Source organism: Ailuropoda melanoleuca, chromosome 2 (genome assembly GCF_002007445.2).
Source record: "Ailuropoda melanoleuca isolate Jingjing chromosome 2, ASM200744v2, whole genome shotgun sequence".
Classification (NCBI taxonomy): domain Eukaryota; kingdom Metazoa; phylum Chordata; class Mammalia; order Carnivora; family Ursidae; genus Ailuropoda; species Ailuropoda melanoleuca.
The window spans coordinates 112,300,323-112,323,554 of NC_048219.1; positions in this window are offsets into that span (position 1 = coordinate 112,300,323).

A 23,232-nucleotide genomic window follows, 5' to 3' on the forward strand; every position below is an offset into this window, starting at 1 on the left:
CTTACCTGCTCCTCTTGGTTTTGATGAATGATGCAGTCTTGAGAAATGACATTCAGAGTGTCAAGGGGTTCAATGATCAGGTAAGTTTGAGCTATAGTAAGGTTTAAAAATGAGGCCCAAAAGCCTGATCCCAAGTAGGTTTTGAATGAAATTTCTTTTACTCAAATTTTTTCTCCCTTTTCTCTGTTGACTTTTTTTTTTTTTCGGTTATCTTCTCTTTGATACCTCCTGTCATCTCTCTTTTTTATTCATTTTTCTTTCTTATGTATTTCTTCAATTCATACTTCCTTCTCTCTGCCTGTCTTATTATTTATTTCCTGTGAGTTTTTTTGCCCTCATCCCCAAACCTACAACATTTCTTACATTATTGCTTCAAATGACCAAAGTTAATATCATTTCATAACACATTAATTTCAGAAGTATGTGGGGAGTGCTGAATTATATGTTTTTGTATAAAATAATTATTGGTTAGAAATACAGAGTCATACATAGAACATAAAGTTCAGGGAGACCAAATGTCAGATGTTTCAGTAGATTGTTCAGTTTTCTCTTGTCGGAAAAATGAAAAACAAAAACATAGGAGCAATGAGATTTCTTCACTACTCTTGACTGCAGCAGCAACTTGGCTTTGTAGAAATAAAATGGCCTGTGACATAAATCCAGGTGAGTAGGGGGAAATGCACTCTTAATGTATAAAGGCAAGAGATTAGTGTGTATATATATGTGTGTGTGTATATAGATGGGGGGGTTAGTACAAGTATGATTTTTAGGAAAAATATGAATTTCTCTTTTAGCTCAAAAGGGAAGAACTTTCCATAAATAAATTAGACTTCAGAGAGAACATACCCATTGGCAGGCAGAGGCCACCTGTGTCTGGGACAGCAGAAAGGGAGCTAGAGCCCATCTCTCTCATGTAGCAGACATGTCTGTGCAAGGAAAAGCAACCTTGCTTCTTGCTCCCACCAGCCTGGGAACACTTCTCTTGAAAACTGAACTGTAATTAATGGGGTTTGTTTCCCAAACTCAAAAAATATTTTTAAGCCAAGGCCACTAACTAATCATTGTCCTCTAGCAGACTAGTATGTTCCAGGTACTAACACACACCCACCTTCATCTGCCCTATACGCTGGGTTTTCAGTTCTTCATAAAGAGAGGACAGAGACAAAGAGGATTATTTCAGTATGGAGGGGTAATTGACCTTGACAAAGGGTATGTGTTGAGGACTCTGGAAATGCAAAGTTAGTTTAAGGGCAGCAGGAAGTGAGAGATGAAGAGGAGAGTTGAGGAAATAAGAAAAAGCAGGTGTGTTTTTCTGAGACACTTTCAAAAAGTTTAGAGAGTATTCATGAATGGCCCCAAGAAAAGAAAGCCCAGGCAACCACGTCCTCTCTTTTTTTTAAAAAAGATTTTATTCATTTATTCGACAGAGATAGAGACAGCCAGCGAGAGAGGGAACACAAGCAGGGGCAGTGGGAGAGGAAGAAGCAGGCTTATAGCGGAGGAGCCTGATGTGGGGCTCTATCCCATAACGCCGGTATCGCGCCCTGAGCGGAAGGTAGATGCTTAACCGCTGTGCCACTCAGGCGCCCCCCACGTCCTGTCTCTTGTGTTGTGCTAGAGATTGTCTAGAGATTCGATCTGCCACTTCATTTTTGTTCACTCCATCCAAAAACACAATTTTACGTATTAAATCTCTTCTGTTTGAAACACCAACTGTGGTTTCTGTTTTTCTGACTGGTATGCAGCCTCATTGTGGAGACAGATGTTAAACAGACAAAAATAAATACATAGTTTGCAGATGAAAAAGGAAAAAATACCTATATAATCCGCTAACAAGTCTGTGGATCTAGTTTAGGTTGTGGGTAGGCCTGGGTATGTTGTAATGAACAATCTCCTGTATTTTGTACTCTTGTTCTTAGAGTTTTGATTTACTTGGTTGGCTTCAGTTTTCACTCTTCAGTCAGTGACTCCCAAATTGTCATTACTTCTGACTTCTCTCAGGACTCTTCTCTTACTCTTTCCTCTCTCCTACTTCCTGGATAATCTTAACAGCTTTCATCTCAAATTCAACAAGTTCAAGAATCTTATCACCTTTTACTGCAAAGTTTCTTTATTGCTTATCTTTTTTCCATATTTGTACAACATCAGTCTCTGCATTGTCCCAGGAGCCAAAAACTCTGGTTCATTTCTTCTCTTTTTTTTTTTTTTAAAGATTTTATTTATTTGTTTTAAAGAGAGAGCACAAACATGAGTGGGGAGGGTCATAGGAGGAGGGAGAGGGAGAAAGAATCTGAAGCAAACTCAGCACTGAGAGAGGAGCCTGACAGTGGGGCAAGACCTCAATGACTGTGAGATCATGACCTGAGCCAAAACCAGGAGTCGGATGCTCAACCAACTGAGCCACCCAGGCGCCCCACTCTGGTTCATTTCTATTAGACCAATTGGGTGAATACTGTTGCTAAACCTCACAATAAATCTCCCAGCTTCTAATTCTTCCTCACGTGTCCATCCTTAATACACTGCTCATAAATCTTTAAACACAGTTCTGGCTATATCACTCCCTTTTTCAGACTTCTTCGGCACCTTTCATATATCGACCACAACTCTGACATCAAGGCCACCTCTGAATCACCTATAACCATTTTTTAAATTTAATTCCACAACTCTTCTGTGATCTAACCATATTAGACTATTTGTAGTTTGTCAGATGTGTTGGGAAGCTTTCCGCCTGCCTGATTTTTCTTAGTCTGTTCTCTCCAAGGAAAATACTCTGCTCTTTACCTTTTGTGTCTTAAGTATACACATTTCCTATTATTATTATCTTAAACTTCATATTCTCTGTAAAGGAATTCCTGATGCATTTTGAATGACATGATTACTCTGTTAAATTTTCATTATTATTATTATTATTATTATTATTTTTACAGTTCACATGACATTGTTCAAGCATTTTTTTGTAATGTGATTTTAATCTCCACCCATTTCTCTTTGATGTTTGGGATCTCTTACTCATCCCTGTATTCCTTAAGTGTATGTGGTGGGTGCTTAGCACTGCATCAAAACCCCTCAAAGAAGTTGAGTAATACAAGCAGCACAGTTACAAATGGCAGCACCCAGTAAGTGACTACAATGTAGAAGAGGCATTTCCCTTTAGCTTGGAAAACTTTGCTTTCAAAGGGTTGATTGGACATCATGGTGATGCTGTGGGAGAAAATGTGAACTGTGTTTCTCCCCAGCAGGCTTAATGATTAAGTACCCTCCACTTCAGAACTGCATCATTGCACATGCTAGAACTAAGCCAGGGAATCAGTTAGGCAGATCTTTATTTTAACCTTCCTGAACTTTCAGAGAGAGAGAGATCATTTGATAAGCTGAAAACTTGCTCTGGTCAGTCTGTTACAGCTATGCTGATGGCTGGAGAAATCTAGTCAGAACCCATTTCCTGGAGATCTTTTCCCCTTCTTCCTTCCTTTTTTTTTTTAATACATCAATTTCTACTTGCAACAAACACATCTGTTATTTCACTTCTCAAGTAATGCCTTAAAAACTTAGAAGAATATAGTTTAAACCTCTTCATGAACCACTGGATACTTAAAACGAAATTTTTTTCAGATCAAATTCCTTTTCTTCATAATAGATAAATACATTTGTATGTACTCTGGCAAACAAAAGAAGATTGGAGAACTGCCTGATGATGGTGTCAATCTATGATAGTTAGCTGGTGTAATCAGAGGACTCTTATAAATGTCAGATCACTTCATCAGATAGAGTAAAGCGAGTAAAACTTGAGTTTCTCAATTCTTCTACCAATGGGAAGTGGGAGGAAGTGGGAATTAATCATCTTGTTTCCTTATGTCATTTGATTCCAACAGACTGAATTTCCTCTGACAAGGAAGGTGCGTGAGGCGTATAATAATCTTTAAGCACCAGCATAGCTTGGCTTTGATACAATATTCTCTGAAAACAAAAGTCTACACCGCGATCTCAGGTTTCAATAGCAGCATATAAAAATTCTGTTGGCAAGAACTATAAAAAGGAAGTTTTAGATTCAGTTTCATTGAAGGCTTTTCAATTCACTTCTTACTAATTGTTTCTTTTAGTTTGGCTTTTGTACAATTCTCAGGAGAAAAAGGAATCAAAAAGAAAATAAATGATTTTCTTATATAACATTTACACAGACACATATGTAGTGATTGGATGATAATCCTCTAAGTTATCAGTATGAAAATAATTTTAAAATTAAATTGAATGGTGGGGGAAATTTTTAAATGAAACAGACAAGCAACTATCATCACTTAATTTAATCCGCAAATATGATATCTCCTCTAAATAAATATATTAAATGACAAGAATCTGTGAAACTTGGGTAACATTTTAACTCAAACTGGTTTTCCATAAGAAGTAAAAGTAATCACACATTTATTTAAAAAAAAAAAAAGAACTCTTCACTTTCCAAATGGGCCTGGAAATATTTCTAAAATGCAGTTTCTCAGACAAAAAAAGAGATGCAGACCTCAAAAGCAGAAAAGAGAAGAAAAACAGACATGATACTGAATGAGATTAGAATGAACTTCACTAGGTCATAGTAACATTTTTGTTACCTTAGAGGAGAAGTAGTGATTTATCCCTGTCTTGAATATTTTCAGCCATGAATTGACATCATCTCACACAGTTTAGCACACAGTCCAGCAGTTTATTTTACATTCTTATTCATTTATGTTTTCAAATCTATATACATTAGTATTCCAACTAGAATGCAAATATATTAAGGGCAACTATCATCATTTATCTTTTTTTGGTGGGGAGGTGAAGCCATGTGACCACACCACCCATCACCATTTATTTTAATAAAATACAGCATAGTGCTTAAAAAATAGTAGTTACTTCTATTATTTGTGGACGACAATAGACAATAGGCTGCCGTTCATAGTCTGCTCAATTCCTGCCAAGAAGTTTGCTGACCCCTTCCTTTCTTTTTTAATCTATATGTCTATTATAATAACACATTTTACCTAGTTCTATAGTCAGCGAAAAAAGAAATTAACCAACTAGATTAGGTCAATTGCTGTTTTATCCTTTTAGGATACAATGTCTTCAAAATGTATTCTTGTTCAACTACACAAAATACTGAAAAAAATCATTGAGAATACAATTTTATGGCTTTGAAGATGAAAATAAATTTTGTATTGTAAATATGTGTCCAGCCAAAAAGTACTTTTGGGATGAAGGCCACAAAAATATAATTCTAGACATCAAAAACCTGAAAAGTTTATCTTATATGGATTTGTATTTTAAGGGAAAAATGTGAGAAAGATAGGATCTTATTTAAGGAGATTGTAATGAAATAAAAATAATTAATAAAACAAAAATGCTTTTGTGAATTAACGAGGATACAAATACAGAGGCACAAATAATTTCAAGAACTAAAATAAATTAGAGATACGGAGAATATTTGCATTTTCATACTACGTAAATAATAAAAATTTAAAAATTATATGACAAATTTTTTGGAAAATTCTAACCACCAAATTGTAACAGGAAAAATTGAACTAGTAAGTTAAAACCTACCATTGAAACACCTGTTACCCATATAGTTTTGTTGCAGCGTCATCAAGGGCAAAGGCAAAGAAAGAATTCTTCTATGGTGCAACTTAGTAAGTTTATTTAAGTAGCATGGAGACAGGACCCATGGGCAGAAAGAACTGTATCATGGCTGTATGAATCTAGTGGTTATATGATTAGTGCTCAAGGGGTAAGAGACATGCAGGAAGTATTAGATCATAAATGTCTTCTTTGAATTTCTACTCATAAAACTATTCTGGTAAGGTTTCTGTGGTGCTTATCATTCAATTTAATATTAACTATCACTGAGATATATAGGCGGTCATGAGACCCTCTAAGAATGTAGCAACCAGGGCATATTTGATCCTTCAAGAATATACAAGTCATCCCTTCAGGCTAAAGGTGAACATTTTTCTGCTTCTATCCCTCATCATTTCTAACCCCCCCCCCCAACCAATTTTTGGTCTTTAAATCTTTAAGATGTTGAAGGGTGAAGGGCTTATCTTCTGTAACTTCTTCCAGTTGACAGGATCATAGAGATGGCCACTATCTGTCCCTATAAGTAACTACTACAGAAGGCCTTGCTATTGAGTCCAGAGTGGATATTGGGGTGAATTTGTTTTGAGGATTAAGGGTCATTTGTTGGCTGGGCAAAGGAGTCAGGAACTGCTTGCACTTATCTTGACAATAGGAGAGAACAAAGCAAAAGAGAAAACACATTAGAATTATGATTATAATAAAAATAAGAAGTGTGATAAGAAGATCTTTTAAGGAAGACCATAGTCCACATCCCCAGCATCCCCAATCAAAAATTTAACCAGTCATTGAGAGAACTAGGAGTCAGGCAGTGACTTAATTTGGGTGTGCATGTCTGCTGAAATTTGGATACATTAGCAGAGACATTTGGAACATATACACAATATTTAGTCTCAATATTAGAATAATCGATTTCCCTTTGACTTGCAGTCAGGATGTCAAGAGCCATTAGGGTTTTTAGGGCCACTTTTTGAATTTTTTGGGTGACTTTGTGTTGGGTTTGGTTAAAGGTGGCTCCTGTATGTTTTCTAAAGTCTCTACTTTGATATCAATAATTTTATATCAATAGAGGTGGCTCCCAGGACATATGGCTAAGGGATAAAACTATTAAGAAGCCTTCTTTGCCTGATATCTAGCCTTAACAATATTCTGATTATGAGGAATAACTGGCAAGTGGGTGATGACTTGTCCCAGGAGATAAGGGCATCCCCAAGTGCATTATCCAATCCAATTATAAGGAAGATGGGGCCATCCATTGTCTCCACAAGTTCATGGTTAACCTCATGGAGTGGGGTACACTCTGACTTTTAAGGAGCGATTTTATTATCCCAGCCACATAGAATTGATTGAGGTGATATTCCAGTTATAATTATTAGAAGGGCCTATCCCATTCTTTAGCTGTTTAAATAATCATATGCCCATAGGGTCCCTGTTACTATCCCCACAGAGGAAAAGGCACAAAGATTGTTTATATTTGAGCTTTTGTGGCGATTTCTCTGAAGTTTACCTCAAGTTGTCATATTCAAAGACAATTTGAACTAGAATCTAACATCAACAAAGGTGTGTTATTGAAACATAATTTTTCATTGGGCACCTGGATGGCTCAGTTGGTTAAGCATCTGCCTTCAGCTCAGGTCATGGTCCCAGGGTCTTGGGATAGAGCCCTGTGTTGCACTGGACTCCCTGCTCAGAGGGGAGTCTGCTTCTCCCTCTCTCTCTACTACCTGCTCCCCCGCCTGCCCCCACCGACTTGTGCTCTCTCTCATGTGTGTTCTCTCTCAAATAAATAAAATCTTTAAAAAATAAATAAATATGATTTTTCTTTTTAAATGCACCCTAATTTCCAGAGGTAGCCAAATCAAGACTAATTCGTTTATAAACAAATCCAGTTTTAACAAACCTGGCCTAATTATATACATAAACTCAGCAAGAGTAGTAATTGATCATATAGATCCTTTAAAATCTGCTTTGCTGGAACTTTTTATAAGGAATCTCTACAGTGAACTTCTAATATCCTCTCGAGTCCTGAAGAAAGCCAAATAGCTGTGATCAGACTTGCCTACAATACCTGTAAATTTGGGCAAATTCCTTTTCTCAAGGTCCCCAAAATATTCTGATGTTCCTGTACCTGACAGGAAGTGACATTCTTTATTTACCTAGTAAGGCTGCTGGGAACTCTATAAGCAAAGTGTCATGCCAACACTTCCAAGAGGCTTCATTGGCTTCATAAAGTCAACCTTAATTCCTTAAAGCTAGCTGGTCCTATCTGAGTCTATGTATGTCTCTCTCAAACATGATATTCCAGTCAAAGCCTTGGTGATATAACAGTGTTTCCAATAGTATCCTGTTACAAGGAGAACGGATTCTTTTTGAACTTATGCAAATAATTAAAATTACCCTGAAAGAAAAGCCTTTCTGAAATCTGGAGGGTTCAGGCAGGGAGAAAAGTTTAATGCTTCAATTTGTTCACAGAAGAATATTTTATCATCTTCCTCAGTCATTCAGTCCTATGTTATTAATTTTTGTTCTGTTTGAATGCTGCTTCCCCATTAGTTCTACAAATTCTTACCCAGTTTAGTTTTATGATTTTTAAAGATATAAAAAAACCTGTATTTGTCAAAAGCCCTTCTTATGAGTCTCCTTGAAGATGAAATACATTTTGCAAAAGCATAAGCACAGTAACTATAAATAACAAAAAAACTCAGAAATGGACATGGTTCTAGATTGGAAAGTTTATTATAATGTATCTGATAAGGAAATCTAGTTATTCCTGTGAAATATAGCATTTTAATAATTAGAATGTCAAATGATGACCTTATAACAGAGCATATTAAAACTTTAGGAATTTCATATATTTTCTAGAACAGCTTTCCATTTACCCATACAACATAACATAAGAAGGTTTATGATAATTTGTTTGATAGTGTTGCTCATGTAACTTAACATACCAGATAAACAAGGCTAATTAGACTTCTTTTATCATTTAATTTTTGAGAAGTTTGTTAAAAAACCTTTAGAAAGTTTTAAAGCACACCCCTAAATAGGATTACAGATCATTATAAATTTAATATTTGTTTTTAACTGAGGTAGCAATAAGGGGTTCTATAGGAAGTTATACAGTTGTTAGTAAAACAGCCTCCCTAACATTGAGAAGTTTTAACTTTCTTAAGTAATCAAAGACCTGGTAAAGACAGAACTTAGAAGCTTTGGTTTTCTGGGCAGATAAAGAAAAGAGAAAAAAAACTTTGTTTATATTTTCTCATCAAGAACAGACCAACAATCCAAGTAAACTGTCTATTAACAAAGGGAAAAGCAGAATTTTAATTTTATACCATTGTACTTTTAAAATCCACTGATTTCAACTTTAATCCTGACCACACATAAAAATTTTTCCAAAAATCTCCCTTCACAAACCTTCTACAACTTTCTTCATCCAGATTTTTGTCCTAAGCCTTTTCTCTCTAAATAACCAATCTCATTTTAGGACAAAACTAATTTCTTTTTCCCTCAACAAAATGTATTCCCATCCCTTATACCTTTCTTACTAAAAACACTTCTTTCTTGCATACAGGGTGATTTTCCTTATTTCCATCAGTCTTAATTACACTTAGCAGAATTTTAACTCTTAGAAACCTTAGTCTCCAATGAAAATTAAGTAGTAACCAATTGCAAACTGTTTGTTATACCAGAACTCTTTAGATCAGCAAGTTTATAAATACATTTCATAATTTCTAAAAATATGTGTTTTTTCATAGTACAATCTTTTAATAAAAGCAAGCATCAGCCCCAATATATCCTCAGATTCTCTGCGACAAGAAGCCAAAGCAAATAAACCTATGTTCAGCAAACAATGTTTTAGTATTTATTTGGAAAAAACTTAGGTGTCCAATGAATTCAATTTATCATTTAGCAAAACTTCAAAGTTTCAGGTTATCAAAGATTTTGAAAGCTATTTAATATATAAACCTTATTATTTATTCAACCTATTGTTATTAACGATTACTATGAAAACTTTGTGAGACAGACAAAATTAACCATCATTTTAAGTCATCTTTTTTCTGACAAATTGCAACAGAGATAACATGAAGTTATTTGACCTTCAGTAAACCTTGCTAGAATAAAAATATTATATTTAATGCTGTTACATCTAAAGAAATGTCTCTCTTAATCAAACTAACAAAGTTTAATAAGCTTAAATACTGAATATGTTACACCTGGGTCCACTAAAAGTCAATGAATTTATTCCCCAATTGTCAATTTTTACCTGGGGTACCTGTGGGGAAATTTCAAGTGGGTGGTTTTAGTCAGGGAGGGGTGCTCTTTGCTCCTTGATAGCAAAGGTAGGGAGCCAATGGTGCTGGAGGTACAGAGGATGGTTTAGGAGTGGGTTATGCAAGGTGCGTCCATGGTGGTGCAGATATAGAAGAAGGGGGAGGTGGGGGCAGAGGTTGTGGGTGCCTCTGGCTAAGCTGGAGGTGGATAAAAGCCCAGAGGGTAGAGAAAAAGGATTCCCAGTCCTAAAGCTGGTCAGCTCAAACAGATGAGCAGACATAAGTTTTCTTTCCACCAACAAAAAGTAAAAATAGGCAGACCAAGTCAGGTCAAAGAAGACAGGGAGTCTCCGCAGAACAAAAGGAGTTTCAGCAGCTGTTTGGGAATATTCTTTAAAGACCCTTCCCAAGGTAGACCAACCATAGACAACTGGCTCCAACTTTCATAGCCATTAACCCAGGAAATGAATGAGGCAGAAAACTCCACACAGTCAGAGTCAGGAACATTCATCTAGTCCTCTCAAGATATATTCTAGATCTGACACACAAAAGAAGAAGCAAAGAGGAGATGAGTGACTTGGAAAGAACAGAGGGAGGCATGTATAGGATCTTGGGAGCAACCTGTTTACAGGAGAGATAACTGGGGGGAGGGCACATAGAGAATATGACAGAACATAGAGAAGGTGGCAGATTCACAGAAGTAGAAGGACTTGAGACAGCTGAGTTGATGGTGGATGGAGGGTTAGAGAGTGAGGAGAGTAGTATGGACAAATGAGCACTTTGGTACAGGGCCGTAAAAGCCTGACCATACGAGATTTTGGTCAATTCCTACAAAATGAGGAAAGTACTTTAACTAGGAGTCCATTACCAAAATATCCCTCGACTTGCAATGGTGTCCCATCAAGAATATTGCAGAAGGTTCCTGGGGTCAGAGTGACAGGAAGCACGCCTCTGTCTTGACTGATCTGAGAAAGGGTGTGGAAGTCCTTTCACTTCCCTATCGCATTCTAGACTACATCAGGTGCTGGTGAATGGACTGAAATGGCACAGAGATTGGGGCTGCCGCTTTCCATTTCGGGGGAGTCCATATATTTGGTGACCAATAATGATACCCTTTGTAAGCCTCTAGTTCTAGTATTAATGGTTGGGGTAGAGGTCCTGGCCTTTGTTAAGAAGGGGTGGCTATTTTGTATTAAGCATCATATATCTAAGCTTGAAGTACTTTTAATCTGAGAGCAAGCCCTAGGATACCAAATAGCCCATGCATAAGGACAAATGAGAAACATGACAAAAATGGAAGTATGGAACCCTTATCTAATCCAGGCAACTTTCTTGTGAGCTTTATCATGATCCAGTCCCAAGGGAGTGGTCCCTTTTGGGTGAGTTCCCCAACTGGGTAATAGCCCCAACTGGTCCCTTTCAGAAAGCACTCAGTAAGACATATCTTATATTTATGTTCATCAAAGGTCACACTGGGTTATTTAGGAGGAAACCTTACATGAGAGTCTTGAGATCCATGGCCATCCTAACAACATTTATGGCCGTCTCATGCCCAAGAAGAATACAAGTATTAAAAGAACAGGTAGGGGCGCCTGGGTGGCACAGCGGTTAAGCGTCTGCCTTCAGCTCAGGGCGTGATCCCGGCGTTACGGGATCGAGCCCCACATCAGGCTCCTCCGCTATGAGCCTGCTTCTTCTTCTCCCACTCCCCCTGCTTGTGTTCCCTCTCTCGCTGGCTGTCTCTATCTCTGTCAAATAAATAAATAAAATCTTTAAAAATAAATAAATAAATAAAAGAACAGGTAAAACAGAGCCTGATTTCTGAGCCCAGTGCCCTTATGACCAAGGTACTATTATGCATGTGGGAGACAGGAGTTTGTCCCTCCCCATAGTGTAGCCACAGGCAAGAGCGCTCAGACAAGGCACATTCAGAACTGTCATACTATTCAAGACTTCTCCAGAAAAGAACGAGTAAAAAGTAGAGGCCAGGGGAATAAAAGAGACTCAACAAGTTGCACCGACACTCTTGGATTCACTCTTAATCCCTGTGTGGGGCCACCAAAAATGTTGCAGGGTCATGGAGTGCAAAGGCCAAGAAAGAATTCTTGAGATGTTGTAAAGTGCATCTTAATAATTTTATTTAAGTAGCATGGGATAGGACCCATGAACAGAAAGAGCTGCACCTTTACTGTGTTAAGCTAGTGGTTATATGCTTAGTGCTCCAGGGGGAGAGGACGTGCAGGGAGTATTAGATCATAAATGTCTTCTTTGAATTTCTATTCATGAAACTACTTTTGCAAGATTTCTCTTGTGCTTATCATTCACTTTGTTGTCAACTATCGGTGAGATATATGGGCAGTCATGAGACCCTTTAAGAATGTAGCAACTAACATGTATTTGATCCTTATCGGAACTATGCAGGCAATAGGCCAGCCATCCAGGCTAAAAGTGAACATTTTTCTGCTTCTGTTCCTCATCAGTTTAACTGATAACTTCTAGTTTTGTTAGTGACATGTATTTTCATCGTATATAAATTATTTCACAATGTACAAAAAGATAACAAAACCTTTGTTTCCAAGAGAATGACAATCTAAACACTCTGAATAGCCCTTTTGCTAAAGACAGCTGTAAGTGTTGAATTTCTCTCTCTCTTTCTCTCTCTCTCTCTCTACACACACCCACACACCCACCCACACACACACACACACACACATTTGTAACTAAGCTGACAAGGAAGTATGGAATCTACAAAACAAAATGAAAGTGGGAGTCCTGGGATATAAATTAAGGTATCTGTAGATCCATGGTTTGTATTTTGTTGGCTTCCCAAAGTATTATGCAGTATAGCATTTAAGTTTACAGACTATGTAAGGTAAAAAGTGGTGTAAGAGATTTATGCATAAAGCTGAGGTCCCAAGGAATCATATTATCCTTGTAAGACAGAATGAGAAATAAAACATCATATAGAAAGGGACAGCAAGAAAGCTTAACTGCTTCAACTCTGGTACTGAATGAAGAGCCAAAATTTCTCTTTTAAGAGCCCAAATTTCTATCCTGAGAATTTGTAACCATAACCCAGACTCCAAGTACGTTTGTAAACTAAGTTCAAGTCACCTGAGTTGGCTAAAATTCTTCATAATAAAGACTTTAGTTTTGTTGTTTGACTAATGACAGCTTTCAAACCCCACAACTCCCTTATCCCCTTTTGCCCCACATTTGAGCAAGCTGATTTAAAACAAACAAACAAACAAACAAACAAACAAACAAAACCAGCATGTTCCTTCCCTTGGTGCCAGTGGGAAGTTAAAACCATGCAAACCCAAGCCCTCTCTAATGGGAACCCTTACTCCAGCCCCACCTCTAAACCACCTTCTTACTTTCAGTCTCCTGGGATGACTAATAAACCTTGGCATAAGTTCTTGGTACACATGGTGTCATCAGTGTTGATGTCTGAGCAATTCCATTGGGATGAGTTCTTCTAATCCTCCATGGGTTTACTATAAAAATCCACACTTAAAACTACAATGGAATTGTAGTTGTTTTTTGTTTTTTGTTTTTTTTTTTCTTCTTCTGCAGTGGATGCTGTTGGTGGTATACCGGATCCCATTTATAGGGCCGGTGCACACAGATGCTATAGTTTCGGCTGCTAGTAGCTCACAGTTGTTTCCTCCTGCAAAGAATTGGCCATCATCAAACGAGAACTGCCTTGCCTAGAAGATTATGAGGGAACCACCCCTCAGCCAGTGATTAACTGATACTGGGGGTTGGGGATATTAAGAATTGTGAAGATTCTGAGATTTTACCCTACTTATAAGCTAACAAGTTAGCTTGCCACAGTTTCATGAATGCTGGTAAAAGATATAAAATTTCATGGTTAAAAACAAAGGACTTTATGACTCACAGTAATAGCAATAGCCAGAGTATCAGGGCTGTTCTCTGTGCCCCAGTTCCCATAAGGCAACATGAATGGGGCCAAGTAACACTTATGCATAAAATATATCATATTATGGGAGAAGAAATCTTGAGCTTGGGGCACAGAATCTTTTATAATGGGCTATAAGCTTACCTTAACTTTGTCCCAGGGGGAGACATTATCTTTATTATACTGAACAGAAAATAAGCTTGTCCTTCAGTCTAGATACAGAAATTATCTCCAGCTTCCAAAGTGGTTCACTATAGAAACAATTTTTAAAAGATAGTCCAGAACAAATGCAGTCTGCTCCTCTGCTCATAAGACAGGCAGAAATACCAGGGATCTGTGGAGAATTCACTCCAACAGATGGGTTTATTTTACTAATCTACCATTGCACATTTTGAAGTTTTTTATAATAAAAAACAAATGTATCAATAATCACAATTAATGTAAATGGAGTAAGCTCTCCAATTCAAGAAACAATGATTATCAGAATGAAAAAAACAAAATTCTAGCTATGTACAATTTACAAGAGTCATACATACACACACCAAAACGTTTGTAATAAAATCATATGATAATATATGCCAGGCAAATACCAAGAGAAAGCTGGTATTGCTAAACCAAATAATAGACTGAATGTAAAGTCTTATGAGATATAAGAAAAAAGAAAGGTTTGGTTTGGCATAAAATAATGTTTCTAAATTTGTATGTTCCCAGAAGCGGACTTAAAATACATAAAGCAAATATTGACAAAATTAAAGCAGAAATTAATAAATTCATTGTCATGGTAGGAGATTTTAAACACATCTATCTTAGTAATTGAGATCTGACAGGCAAAAAAATCTGTAAGCATCTGCACAATTTCATAAGACAATTAGCAAGTTTAATTTAATGGACATTTACATAATAGTGTATTCAATAAAAGAATAGTATGGAGCATTTACCCAACTGTCAGATACTAAGCTGCAAAGCCAGTTCCAACAAATTCCAAAGGATTTCTGTCATGCAAAACACATTCTCTGGCTACATGCAACCTTTAGAAATCAAGAGCAAAAAGTTAACTAGAAGCATCCAAAACTTTTATAGGTGTTGAACATAACTTTAAGTAATTCATGTGATAAAAAAGAAGACTCACAATAGGTATCAAACTTTATTTAGAAATTAGTGATAATGAAAATATTGCGTATCAAATCTCAGGTGGTATAACTATAACAATTATTAGCTTAAAATGATAATTTTAAGGAAAAAAAAAAGACTAAATATTAATGGTACTTGTTGTCTAAGCCAAAATTGAAAGAATTATCCTATTTCCATGGTGCGCAGGTGGCTCAGTCAGTTAAGCCTCTGAATCTTGATTTTGGCTCAGGTCATGACCTCAGGGTCTGAGATCGAGCCCCGTGTTGGGCTCCACACTGGGTATGGAGCCTGCTTATGATTCTCTCTCTCCCCCTTCCCCCCACCTGCTCTCCCTCCAAAAAAAATAAAAGAAAAAAATAAAAGAATTATCCTATTTCCTCTACTTCTCTCAGCTTTCACATCTAGTTCATCGGAAACCTAAAACTCATCCAATATCTGTCCAAGCCACTATTAAATGCCAACTTCAGCTAAAGACCAAAGAAAGACATTGGGGAATGGACAAAGGGGCTGTTAATTCAGGGTTATCAGGGAGAAGATGGTGAGCAAGGATAAGGTTGTAATGCAGATTTAAGTGCTGGCCTTCTCCATTGATAAGGAGTTTCAAGAGATTAGTCATCCTCCTCTTCCTGGTACAGAGAAGGAGACACCCTTACAAACGGAGATTTCTCTTATAAATATAATTATTTTTTTACAAAAGGGTAACTTCTATTCCTCCAGTTTCAGAGCTTTTCCTGTTTCTGCTGTTTCTCAGAAATAACTAGCTCACGATAATCCTTTTGCCAGAGAAGCGTATTTGGCATGGCATATTGTACTCTCTTTACCACACATTTGAGGGAAAAAGGTATCTTTATCTCTAACTCACAATTTAACACCAGAATGAAATATAGATGAGATATGGGATGAAATGTAAAGGGATATAAAGCACACGTGGTATGAAGCATACACACACATACATACATTCCTTGTGAACTGAGGAGGCGTAAGTATGAATGATGTAAAATTCAGGACCCATAAAGCAGAAGAATAAAAAACTAATTAGATGATAAAATTTCTGCACATTGAAAAACAACATTAAAAAGTTTTAAAAAAGGCAAACTACAAATTTATAAAATATGGAAAAAATATGTGCCATAGAATTTAATAACAACGCTATATAAAGAGAATATGCAAAATTTTAAGACAAACACAAATATACTAATTTTTAAAAATGGACCAAGGTTATTATCAGAAAAATCTCAGAGAAAGAAATGAAAAGGGCCATTGTTAATAAACAGGTAAAAAGTGCTGTAATTTTCCATCAGAGTATTAAACATTATGACAGTGAGGGGCCATTTTTTTTCCACCGTATTTGTAAAGGTAGAAACAATAATGCTATTCCACGTTGCTAAGAAAAACTTCTCAAACCCAGTCAGTAGGGAGATAAATTGAGACAATATTTTGGAGAAGAATTAGGCAATCAATATCAGAATTTATTTTGATCCATTAATTCAGGAGCTTGGAATTAATGAGCATCATTTAAAATTATTGTTCTAATAAAAAATTGGAAATGCCAAATTTTTTCTTAATTAAATAATACACTAAATTCATAAAATGCAACATAACTTATTCATTTAAAATAAATTATTTTAAAGTAATTTAATTTATCCAATTAAAATTAAAATGCTGATAGAGATTTTTATTTGCTATAGAGTCTCACGCATTTGGAATATACTTATACATATATGCAAAATTACATAGATGGACATATACAACTAATTTAATATCCCTCTACCTGAAAGGTGAAAGAGGTTTTTGGACCATTTATTGTAACTGTAACACCTCTATGTTTTAAAAGAAGAAATAAACAAAAGAAGCTCACTGTCAAAAGTTCAAGTAATCTTTTTTTTTATTAAAAAAAAAGTTCAAGTAATCTGCTCAAAGTTAGTAGCACAGCTAATGACAGAAAGATTCTGTATTATATGATGTGGGAAACAAAATAAAAAGAAAAATCATTAAATTTAAATTTCCTTACTACCTACAGCCCACTGACTAGTTCTTGAAACAGGCAGAGTGACATTCTTCTAGGATTCAGCTGCCTTTGCTAAGGGCAAAAGGCAATCCTAGCCTAATCCCGTCCCCCACCCCTGTNCTCCAGGATACATGTTGGCAATCACCCCCCAAGCATATGGCCCACCAATATACATCTGAAGGGTCTCATGACTAAGGTTTTATTAGACAGTAATAAATGACCTCTTCCTAACAACAGCTAGCCCCATCAAGGTCCTGGAAACCTTGCTTCCAAAATTCCTTAGAGACTTAACACTATCCCAGACCCCCTCCCAACTTGAAAGTATATGATGGGCCACTCCTCATGACCCCAGTGCAGCCTTTTCTGCCCAGGAGTCCTGTCCTTATGCTTTAATAAAATCACCTTTTTGCATCAAAGACATCTCAAGAATTCTTTCTTGGCCATCGGCTTCAAACGCTAACATCTTTCCTACACCATTATATATTAATGTTTTCTTTGCTTTTCATTATAACTTTGTAGCTTATACATTGGAAAACATGTTTGAATGTTAGTTTTAAAGAAGTCATTTTCAACTAGCCACTAAGCCCTATAAAGTATCATTTAAAATATAAAGCTTACAAATTCTCAAAATCAGTCAAGCATGGAAATGCCATGTACCTAGGATTATTTTTGTCTTCGACGCAGTAAGGTCTAAATGAATAACTACACAGCTTACCTGAACCAAGCTCACTACACTGAAAAATCACTCCTCTTCTATCAAAGTTTTCCATAGTGCTTCAGGTGAGATCATCTGCAAGTCTTTTGACCTCAGACCTGCAGACTTGTGGAAATGAATAGGCTGAAGTGGGCTGACGAGGTTATGACGAAGAAGCAAAGCACAGGGAGCACAAACCTCAGCCTCAAATCATCCAATGTCAATGTAAAGGACTGGGTTACACACAACCCAAGAAACAAAGTGCAGCTCTTTGTTGCAATAGGCACCTATGGAAACACCCCCAATTTTTCATTTCAGTGGTTCTCAAATTTTCGACTGCATTAGAATCATCTGGAGGGTTAACACATAGATTGCTGAGACCCATCCTCAGAGTTCTGATTTGGAATTGGTAGAGGTAAAAACAGTAATTTCACGGGTTCCAGATGCTGCTGGTCCAGGACCACACTTGGCAAATCATGCTCTATTCTGCTCTTCTAGTTTATGACTTAAGAGTTACAGCTTTTTAAAGTGCTAGTGAGTCCTTTTGCTCAAATTTAGACCTAACAGTTAAAACCAGAAATAGACAAGATTGCTTAAGTCACATTCAAACTAAAACCCATTGTGCTTATTTCTTATCATACTTTTTTGAGACATCAATGAAGTTGTTTTGCAGTGACCTAGAACATCCCAACCACATGACAGGAAACACCATGCTAGCAACAGAATGCCTGGAAGACCACATTCCGCATATCCCTTTCCCTGCCCATGATCATGGGCTGAACACATACCTATCCCCACCAAGGATCACATGCTGCTCCCTGCCTGCTCTCTTGCACGTACCCTCTCTGAACCTCTCTCTAAAACTCTAGGTGTCCATCTTGCAGGCAGAGAAGTCAGCTGTTAAGGCTTGAGCCTACCACCTCCTCTGGCTGCCAGAACCCAAAATAAATCTCTCCCTATCTCTTTTCCAAAATCTCATCTATTGAGTTATTAGCTTCTCTTGTGATGAGTTTATGCAAATTTGTTCAGCAACAATGTTGGCAAACCCATCCAGGAGCAGTGCTTCCAATTTGCCCAGCCCCTCGGGATTCCCCAGGATGGAGCAGTTGGCCATGGTAGCATGCCAAGGCTCACTGGTTCTTTTCTGGAGTTATTAGCTGTGGTAGGTCATTTCAGCAACAAAAGAATATAGATAAAGAATATAGATTTAGACGCAGTGTAGATATCGAATAATATAGAGATAGATATGTAGTTTACCAGTATCCCCCCCCCGAAATGTAAGCTCTACAAGTCAATAAATATTTATTGAGAATTATTCTGTAAGTACTGAGGAAACCATGATAAAAACAAAAGATATTATCTCCTGCCCTCAAAGAGCATATATACAAATAGAGAATTTAAGATAATGAATACAAAAGCAAATATATAAATGAAACAATTCAGTTGTAGAAAAGGCATTCAAGAAGATAAAATATGGCAACATGATAGAAAGTGCCAAGAGCTGGTATATCAAGAATGGTTTGCAGGGATGACTCTTGAAAGGGATAGCATTTAAGTTGAGAAAAGGAAAAAAAAGTCTCAAAACTAAGAAACTTCTCATTAATAAGATGGAGAAAAAAGTGTTCTAAGCAGAAGAAACAGAAAATTCAAAGCCCTGGCATAGAACTGAGATTGGGAAAGTCATAGGTAAGAAAGTAAGAAGTTTATGTCTTGTGCTTTGCCATGGGAATAGAAAACAAGGGTATGATTATGTCCATTTCTGAATCCCAAAGCCTAGACCAGGGCCTGGTACACAGAAAATACTCAATATGCTTTTTTGTTTGTTTGTTTGTTTGTTTGTTAAGAAATAAATACATTAATGATTAAATGAACCAATGAGTAAGTTTTGGATATGGATTTCAGTGAATGACATTCCACATACAAATAGAGATATCATTACGTTTTCTAGTTTGTGTTTAATATCACAAAGGACAGAATAAATTGTCAACTTTTATTCTCAAATTCCTCTCATAAGTATCAAAGGACAATTTGTTATTATAATTGAAACCATAGTATAGAAAATGAAAAATTAACATGGTTTTGTCTTTGAATAGTGTAGGCAATCTGTGAGCCACAAGAATATTGCAGAGATAAAGATATTTCTAAAAGTATTGACAGGCATGCATTGACTTTCAGTGCTTGAGACTACACTATGGTGATAAGATGAAAAGTACATAATGTTTACAGCCTTCCCTTTGACCAGCGTGGGAAGGGTGGAAAAATAAAGTTTCATATAAGCTGAGACTATTTTTGTTATATCTACGAGTAATGCTGAACTTTGGTTCATTTTCTTTTCATATTTTCTTTTTTTTTTTTTTTAAGATTTTATTTATATCTTTGAGAGAGCAAGAAAGAGCACAGGAAGGGGAACAGCAGGCAAAGGGAGAGGAAGAAGCATGCTCCTTGCTGAGCAGGGAGCCCAATGTGGGGCTCCATCCCAGGACCCTGGGATCATGACTCAAGCCAAAGGGAGATGCTTAACCAACTGAGCCATCCAGGCGCCCCTTCCTTTCATGTTTTCATTACTATTAAGTAACTTAATACACAGTGTTCAAAGTGTTTTGTTCACTATACATTGAGAGCAAGAATAAAAATTTAAAAACAAATCTCTTCCTCATGTAGTTGTTATCTCATTGGGTGAACAGCTATTATTTGTTTTATGTTTCCTTTTTTAATTATAAAAATATCACATCTTACATAAAAAATAAAATGCACAAACAGATATAATGGAAGTAAAAACAAACCAAAAAAAAAAAAAAACCCTTCAAAATTTTTCACCCTCCTGCCTCACAACAACAGTTTAGCAGATAATATTCTACCCCTCTCTGTGAATCTTTAAATTATATATTAAATATCTGGACATTATCAAATATATATTGATTTAAGGGCACACCGAGGCTGATGTGAAGGGATGGTAAAAGATATCCCATGCAATGGTAACCAAAAGGGAGCTGGGGTGATTATACTTACATTGTACAAAATAGACTTTAAGTCAGAAACTCTCAGAAGAGACAAAAAAGACATAACATAATGGTAAAGGGGTCAATTAATCAAGAAGACATAACAATTGCAAATATATATGCACCCAACATTGGAGCACCTAAGAATATTAAGCAACTATTAACAGCATTGAAGGGAAATAAACAACTATACAACAATATTCCACTTTCAACACTGAATAGATCATCCAGACTGAAAATGAACATGGAAACAGTGGACTTAAAAAATACTATAAAGCAAAATAATCTAATGGACATTAACTGAATAAAGGATAAAAATCATCTAGTCATTGCAATAGCTGTAGAAAAATCTTTTTTTTTTTTAAAGATTTTATTTATTTATTCGACAGAGATAGAGACAGCCAGCGAGAGAGGGAACATAAGCAGGGGGAGTGGGAGAGGAAGAAGCAGGCTCATAGCAGAGGAGCCTGATGTGGGCTCCATCCCATAACGCCGGGATCACGCCCTGAGCCGAAGGCAGACGCTTAACTGCTGTGCCACCCAGGTGCCCCAGAAAAATCTTTTGACAAAATACTCTTTCATGATAAAAACATTTAACAAAGTAATATATATATGACAAAACCACAGCTAACATAAAACTCAATGATAAAAAGCAGAAAATTTTTCCTTTAAGATCAAGAACAAGACAAGAATCTCCACCCTCACCATTCCTATTCAACAAAATACAGGAAGTCTTAGCCAGAAAAATTAGATAAGAGAAAGAAATTAAAGGCATCCAAATTGGAAAGGGAAAAAGTACAAGTGTTTTTATTTGCAGTTTACATGATATTAAATACAGAAAATCTTAAGGCCTTCACTAAATAACTGTTCAAACTAATAAATTAAGTAAAGTTACAAGATACAACATCAACATACAGAGATCCATTGCATTTCTATGCATTAATAATACACTATCCAAAAAAAAAAAAATTAAGAAAACAATTCCATTCACAGTAGCATCAAAAAGAATAAAATACTTAGGAATAAATTCAACCATGGAGGTAAAAGACCTATACACTGAAGCTATGAGATATTGATGAAAGAAAATGAAGAAGTTGCAAATAAATGTAATAGTAGTCTGTTTTTATGGATTGGAAGTTAAATTGTACATACTACATATTAGGGATTCAATACAATTCCTATCAAAATTCCAATGATATTTTTCACAGAAATAGGGAAAAAAATTGTAAATGTTTTTACAATGACAAAGGTCCCAAATAGCCAAGGGAATTTTGAACAAGAAAAACAAAACTGGAGGCATCATACTTTCTGACTTCAAATTATATTACAAAGCTGTAGTAATCAAAGCAGCATGGGACTAGAATAAAAACAGAGATATAGACCAATAAAACAGAGAGCCCAGAATAAATTCACATGTTTACAGTCAACAGATCTTAGATGAGGGTTCCAGGAACACACAGTAGGAGAAGGATAGTCTTTGGGTGCCTGGGTGGCTTAGTCAGTTAAGCATCTGACTCTGTTCTGGCTCAGGTTGTGATCTCAGGACCCTGGGATCAAGCCCCACATTGGGAGTTTGCTTGAGATTCTCCCTCCCCCTCCCCCATCTCTCTCTCTCTCAATAAATAAATAAATAAATAGAAGGATAGTCTGTCAGTAAATGGTTGTTGCAGAAACTGGTTATCCATATACAGAAAAATAAATTAACTTATATGTATACAAAAATTTCACACCATATACAAAAATTAACTTAAAATAAAGATTGAAATGTCAGACCTGAAAATGTAGAACTACTATAATAAACATAGAGATAAGTTTCTTGACATTGAGCAATCATTTTTTTGGATATGACACCAAAAGCACAGGTAATAAAAGCAAAAATAGACAAATGCTATTGCACCAAACTAAAAAACTTCAGCACAGCAAAGCAAGCAATCAATTTGTGGAAGAGACCACCTACAAAATGAAAGAAAATATTTGCAAACCACATATCTGATACATATATAAGGAACTCATGGATCTCAATATCAAAAAACAAATTATCTGATTAAAAAGGACTTTATCCAAAGAAAGCATACAAATGGCCAACAGGTACATGAAAATGTGCTCAATATCATTAATCATCACAGAAATGCAAATCAAAACCACAATTAGACATCACCTCACACCTGTTAAAATGGCTTTTATTAAAAAGACAAAAGATAACAAGTGTCTGTGAAGATGCGGAAAAAAGAGAACACTTGTACACTGTTGGTGGGAATGTAAATTAGTACAGCCATTATGGAAAGCAGTATCAAAGTGCCTCAAAAATTAAAAATAAAACTGTGATATGATCCGGCCATTCCACTTTTGGGTATATAGCCAAAGAAAATGAAATTGGTATCTTCAAGAGATAGCTGCACTCCCATGTTCATTGCAGCATTATTCACAATAGCAAAGATATGCAAACAATTTAAATATCTGTTGACAGATGAATGAATAAGGAAAATGTGGTAAATGTGTACACTGGACTAGTATTCAGCCTTAAAAACAGAGGTGATTAAACCCTGCCATCTGCTACAACTTGGATGAACCCAGAAGACATTATGCTAAATGAAATAAGCCAGACACAG